Genomic DNA, 7,555 nt, shown 5'->3' with positions numbered 1-7,555 from the left:
AAAATAGTTACGAGATACACTTAAGTATGCCTATCCTGATAAAAAGGAGATATATCCTGTTATCATTAGTGCTAGCCTCTTGGAGCATGAAGAAAAGAAGTTACTAAAAACTCTGACGAAGCACCGTGCTGCTATTGGATATACTCTTGATGATCTTAAGGGCATTAGTCCCACTCTATGCCAGCACAAGATCAAATCTGATCCTGAATTCAAACCAGTTGCTGATCATCAAAGGAGATTAAATCCTAGGATGAAAGAAGTAGTGAGAAAAGAAATACTTACGCTCCTCGAAGCAGGTATTACTTATCCTGTTGCTCATAGCGATTGGGTGAGTCCGGTGCATTGCGTTCCTAAGAAGGGAGGCATTACAGTTGTCCCTAATGATAAGGGTGAGTTGATCCCTCAGAGGATTATTACTGGCTATATGATGGTGATTGATTTTAGGAAGTTGAATAAGGCAACCAGGAAAGACCATTATCCTTTGCCGTTTATCGACCAAATGCTAGAAAGGCTATCTAAACACACACACTTCTGCTTTCTAGACGGTTATTCAGGTTTCTCGCAAATACCTGTTGCACAATCTGATCAGGAGAAAACCACTTTCACGTGCCCCTTCGGTACCTTTGCTTATAGACATATTCCTTTTGGCTTATGCAATGCACCTGCCAACTTTCAAAGGTGTATGATGGCAATATTCTCAGACTTTTGTGAAAAGATTGTTGAGGTTTTCATGGATGATTTCTCTGTCTACGGTTCTTCCTTTGACGATTGCCTCAGCAACCTTGATCGAGTCTTACAGAGATGCAAAGATACCAACCTCGTCTTGAACTGGGAGAAGTGCCACTTCATGGTTAATGAAGGCATCGTCTTAGGACACAAAATCTCTGAGAAAGGCATTGAAGTTGATAAGGCTAAGGTTCATGCAATTGAGAAAATGCCTTGCCCCACAGATATCAGAGGTATACGAAGTTTCCTAGGTCATGTTGGTTTCTATAGAAGGTTCATTAAAGACTTCTCTAAGATTTCTAGGCCTCTTACCAACCTCTTGCAGAAGGATGTTCCTTTTGTTTTTGATGAGGATTGTGAGGAAGCTTTCGAAATACTTAAGAAGGCCTTGATAACCGCACCTATTGTCCAACCACCTGATTGGAACTTGCCCTTTGAAATCATGTGCGATGCTAGTGATTACGCTGTTGGTGCTGTTCTAGGACAAAGAGTTGATAAGAAGTTTATTGTTATTCACTACGCTAGTAAAACCCTAGACAGTGCCCAGAGAAACTATGCTACTACGGAGAAGGAATTTTTAGCAGTCGTGTTTGCATGTGAAAAGTTCAGATCTTATATAGTTGACTCCAAAATCATTATTCACTCTGATCATGCTGCTATTAAGTACCTTATGGAGAAGAAGGACGCTAAGCCTAGGTTAATCGGGTGGGTTCTCCTGCTACAGGAATTTGATTTGCACGTTGTTGACCGAAAGGGTGCTGATAACCCTGTAGCAGATAACTTGTCCAGGCTAGAGAATGTCCTTGATGACCCACGACCTATTGATGACAGCTTTCCTGATGAGCAATTGAATGTCATCCGCACTTCGCATAGTGCACTGTGGTATGCTGATTACGCAAACTATATCGTAGCTAAATACATACCACCCAGTTTCACCTACCAGCAAAAGAAGAAATTCTTCTTTGATTTGAGACACTAATTTTGGGATGATCCTCACCTTTATAAGGAAGGAGTAGATGGTGTTATTAGACGTTGTGTGCCTGAACATGAACAAGGACAGATCCTGCAGAAGTGTCATTCCGAAACCTACGGAGGACACCATGCTGGAGATAGAACTCCTCATAAGGTATTGCAATCAGGTTTCTACTGGCCCACCCTCTTCAAGGATGCCCGTAAGTTTGTCTTATCTTGTGACGAATGCCAAAGAATAGGGAACATCAGTAAGCGTCAGGAAATGCCTATGAACTATTCACTTGTCATTGAACCATTTGATGTCTGGGGCTTTGATTATATGGGACCCTTCCCGAGTTCCAATGGGTACACTCACATCTTAGTTGCTGTGGATTACGTCACTAAGTGGGTAGAAGCTATCCCCACTAGAAATGCTGATCACCACACCTCTATTAAGATGCTTAAAGAAGTCATTTTCCAAGATTTGGAGTCCCTAGATATCTGATGACTGATGGCGGTTCACACTTCATTCTTGGTGTTTTTCGCAAGATGCTCGCTAAGTATGATGTCAACCATAGAGTTGCATCTCCTTATCATCCTCAGTCTAGTGGTCAAGTGGAGTTGAGTAATAGGAAGATCAAATTGATCTTACAAAAGACTGTCAATAGATCTCGAAAGAATTGATCTAGCAAACTTGACGATGCACTATGGGCTTATAGGACTGCTTATAAGAATCCCATGGGCATGTCGCCGTATAAAATGGTTTACGGTAAGGCCTGTCATTTACCTCTTGAGCTAGAACACAAAGCTTATTGGGCAATCAAAGAGCTGAACTTCGATTTCAAACTTGCCGGTGAGAAGCGGTTGTTTGATATCATCTCATTAGATGAATGGAGGGCCGAGGCATATGAGAGTGCCAAGTTGTTCAAGAAAAAGGTTAAGAGATGGCACGATAAAAAAAATACAAAAACATGAGTTCAATGTAGGTGATTATGTCCTGCTATACAATTCTCGCTTAAGATTCTTCGTAGGCAAACTTCTCTCTAAATGGGAAGGTCCCTACGTTGTCGAGGAAGTATATCGTTCCGGTGCCATCAAAATCAATAACACGGAAGGTAATTTTCCTAGAGTGGTAAATGGGCAAAGAATCAAGCACTATATCTCTAGGACTCCCATAAATATTGAGACCAATATCATCAATATCATAACTCCAGAGGAGTACATAAGGGATGTTTATCAGCCTGTTTCAGACTCTTAAAACGAAGAGGTATGTATTTCGGTATGTAATTGGACTCCAAAACTTTTCCAGTAGGAAATTTTCTTCTCTTTGGAATTTATGGTAAAATAGAATAATAAAAAGCAGTCCGGAGAGCGCACGAGGCGGCCACAAGCTTGGATGCCGCGGCCTCCCCCCTGGCCGCGGCGACAGCGCTTGTGGGCACCTCGTGTGCCTCCCGGACTCCGTTTTCTTGCAGAGCACTCCTTCTGGACCGGAAAAAATCATTATATATACGCCCGTGGGTTTTGATCTCCGTATCAGGCAGTTTTCCTCTGTTTTCGTTTCGAGCCTGTTTTCTGCCGCAGATCTAGGTCAAGATGTCTTCTTAGGATTCAGAGGGGGAGAGCTATGTGTCTGATTACCTTGTTAACCCCAAGGTCTATGGGGACTTAGAGCCTTATGGTTGGACCACAGATGAGGAAGAGGACCATGAACCAAAGGGGAAGGAGCAAACAAGCTCTGACGAGGAGGAGGCTCCTCTACCCCAACTTGCAAACACCCATGTGGAGTTCAAGAAGTCAAGCCTCCCCAACACCAGGAAGAAGCATAAGACTTTGTTTATTCCTTCTCGTTTCCTGCAGGAGAGTAAGCAATAATTTTTCCATAGAGTGTTGAAGCTTGAAGAAGAAAACGACGATGTGAGGGAGCAGAATTTCATGCTCAATTGGAAATTAAACAAGCTCAATACATCTGAAAGACTCCACCACCATCACCACCGAAGGAAGACAACTAAGCATTGGTATGTGCAACTCCCTTGGCTTGTGCCAAGCTTGGGGGAGTTGCCCTGGTATCGTATAACTTTTGTATTTTTTTTCTTTTACCTTTGTTTTAGTTCTTTCCTTTTCAGTTTTTTATTTCTTCTCTTAGTGGAATAAGTCTTTAGTGTTTAGTTTGAGTCTTTTGCCTTGTGTCTCCCCCGATGTATTCGAGCTTGCGAGCTACATAATAAAGAGTATCTTAGTCAAGGGCTTTGTTTTGTGCCGTGATCAAAAGTATGAAAGGAACGATAGCATGAAAGATCATGAGATAATCTTATGGAAAGTGGTAGCTTCACATATAACAAGTATGATGATTGAAACTTGTTGAGAATAGACCAACATAGACCCCAGTCATTGTTGCAATTAATAAGAAGTAATAAGGAAAGAGATGTTCACATATAAATATATCATCTTAGACACTTTCTATAATTGTGAGCACTCACCAAACTATTACATGCTTAGAAGTAGACGTTGGACATGGAAGACAACATAATGAATTGTGTTTGCTTGATTCCAAACAATGTTATATGTTTAGAGATCCCTTAGCATGTGACGATTGCTTCCACCTCATATTAGCCAAAACTCCCGCACCAAGTAGAGATACTACTTGTGCATCCATAAACCATCAACCCAGTTTTGCCATGAGAGTCCACCATACCTACCTATGGATTGAATAAGATCACTCAAGTAAGTTGTCATCGGTGCAAGCAATAAAAATTGCTCTCTAATATGTATGACCTATTAGTGTGTGGAAAATAAGCTTTATACGAACCTGTGATGAGGAAGACATAAAAGCGACAGACTGCATAATAAAGTTCTTTATCACAGGAGGCAATATAAAGTGATGTTCCTCCGCACTAAGAGGACACGCATCCAAACCTCAAAAGCGCATGACAACCTCTGCTTCCCTCTGCGAAGGGCCTATCTTATACCTTTACTTTCTTCCCTTGAAAGAGTCATGGTGATCTACACCAATTTCTTATTTCGCCTTTATCTTGGTGAACGTCATATGCTAGGGTAAGATCTATATTCATATATCAACTTGGAGATGAGTACTTATGCATTATTATTGTTGACTTTACCCTTGAGGATAAATGGCCGAGAGGCAAAATTATAAGCCCCTATATTTCTCTGTGTCCAATTGAAACTTTGATACCATGAGTACCACGTGAGTTGTACTAATTGTGGAAAACAAAAGAGATGATTGAGTATGTGGATTTGCTTTACAAGCTCTTATTTAACTCTTTCTGTTGATATGATAAATTGCAATTGCTTCAATGACTATGGACTATTGTTGGCTACTTCTCGGTAAGGTTTTTGTTTCATGCTTTTCTTTGTGAAGGAATTGTTACTTTCCCATAAGAATCTTTATGATGTACTGTTGTTCTATGTGTGATCATGATGCCCTCATGTCCGTATTATGTTTTATCTACACCTTCATCCCTAAACATGTGGACATGTTTATGGATCTTGGTTTTCGCTTGAGGACAAGCGAGGTCTAAGCTTGGGGGAGTTGATACGACCATTTTGCATCATGCTTTCATGTTGATATTTATCGCTTTATGGATTGTTAGTATACTTTGTGGTACCATACTTATGCCTTTTCTCTCTTATTTTGCAAGGTTTATTTGAAGAGGGAGAATACCGACAGCTGGAATTCTGGACTAGAAAAGGAGCAAGTCTGAGTCCTCTATTCTGCGCAACTCCAAATGCCCTGAAAATCAACATGGAATTTTTTGGGAATATATAAAAAATATTGGGCGAAAGAAGTGCCAGAGGGGAGCTGCCAGGGGCCCACAAGCCTTGTGGCTGCGGCGTCAGGGCTTGTGGGCACCCTGGTGGCCCAATAGCCCCCCTTTTTCTATATGAAGGGTTTCGTCCGGAAAAAAATCGTGGTGGAGATTTTTCGTAGATTCTCCGCTGCCACGAGGCGGAACTTGAGCAGAACCAATCTAGAGCTCCGGCGGGACGATCCTGCCGGGGAAACTTCCCTCCCGGAGGGGGAAATCGTCGCCATCGTCATCACCAGCACTCCTCTCATCGTAGGGGACTCGTCACCATCAACATCTTCATCAGCACCATCTCATCTCCAAACCCTAGTTCATCTCTTGTAACCAATCTCCGTCTCGCGACTCCGATTGGTACTTGTAAGGTTGCTAGTAGTGTTGATTACTATTTGTAGTTGATGCTAGTTGGATTACTTGGTGGAAGAGTTTATGTTCGGATCCTTGATGCTACTCATTACACCTCTGATCATGATTATGATTATGCTTTGTGAGTAGTTACTTTTGTTCCTGAGGACATGGGATAAGTCATGCTAATAATAGTCATGTGAATTTGGTATTCGTTCGGTATTTTGATATGTTGTATATTGTCTTTTCTTCTAGTGGTGTTATGTGAACGTCGACTACATAACACTTCACCATATTTGGGCCTAGAGGAAGGCATTGGGGAGTAGTAAGTAGATGATGGGTTGCTAGAGTGACAGAAGCTTAAACCCCACTCTATGCGTTGCTTCATAAGGGTCTGATTTGGATCTACTAGTTTAATGCTATGGTTAGACGTTGTCTTAATTCTTATTTCGTAGTTGCGGATGCTTGCGAGAGGGGTTAATCATAATTGGGTTGCTTGTCCAAGTAAGGGCAGTACCCAAGCGCCGGTCCACCCACATATCAAACTATCAAAGTAACGAACGCGAATCACATGAACATGATGAAACTAGCATGACAGAAATTCCCGTGTGTCCTCGGGAGCGTTTTACTTCTTATAAGACTTTGTTCAGGCTTGTCCCTTGCTACAAAGGGGATTGCGCCACTTTGCTGCACCGTTGCTACGACTTGTTACTTGTTACTTTTCACCTGCTATGTTTCACCTCACTACACCATCACTTGTTACCGCTAGTTTTAGTGCTTGCAGTTATTACCTTGCTGAAAACCGTTTATCAGAGCCTTCTGCTCTTCGTTGGGTTCGACACTCTTACTTATCGAAAAGACTAGAATAGATCCCCTATACTTGTGGGTCATCACTTCCCATGTGGGTCCACCTTCTCAATGCTATGAGAGAGTTCAATGCTTATGGTTTCATGTGAAGTCACCTTGTTATTTCTTCCTTTGCATGCATGCATTCCATATCATTCCATGTGTCATGTGTTGTTGCTTTGTGCTCATATGAGGTGATGTGATACCTTGTGTGATATGTGGTTTTGTGAAATGTGTGGAGTGGTGCAACTCTAGTAGATTGCATGTGATAGTAGGAATAGCCTTGTGGTTTGCATAGCCTTCAAAACTCTCCCCCTCCTATTTATCTAAGGCCCAAATATCTTGGTCCTTCCTTGATTTTAAAATGCCCATGTGTTAGCTTTGATTTGTGGTGTATTGGAGATGTGATTTGCTGTTTTTGAATAGGTGTTTTAATGGTGCAAACAATTACAAAATAGACCCTATAATTCTGTTTTGTAAATATTTCGAAGCACCAAATAATTATTTTCCATTTTATTCAAATAGGTCATGATTTATCATGACCAGGGGTATTTTTTTTGTTTTTATCCCCAGTAGTTTTTGCTGTGCTTTATTTTTCTTCTCTGGCTTTTCCTGTAAATAGAAAACTCCCAGGGTTTATTTTTTCCTTCTACTCTGCGCCTCAGGTGGGCTTCCTCCCTCCTGGCGGCCCAGATCCCTCTCTCCTTCACCCGGTGGCCCAGGCGCGCGACCCTCTTCTCCTTCCTGACGCCGTATGCAGCGCGCGCCCCCTTTCCGTCAGGCTTGCCGAGAGAGAGAGCTAGCACCGTGAGGCACAGATGTCGAGGCCCCTCATAAAGCGTGGGCGTCCGTGCCCCTCTTCC

This window comes from Hordeum vulgare, chromosome 3H, assembly GCF_904849725.1.
Source record: "Hordeum vulgare subsp. vulgare chromosome 3H, MorexV3_pseudomolecules_assembly, whole genome shotgun sequence".
Taxonomy (NCBI): domain Eukaryota; kingdom Viridiplantae; phylum Streptophyta; class Magnoliopsida; order Poales; family Poaceae; genus Hordeum; species Hordeum vulgare.
This window is presented reverse-complemented; position numbering follows the sequence as displayed.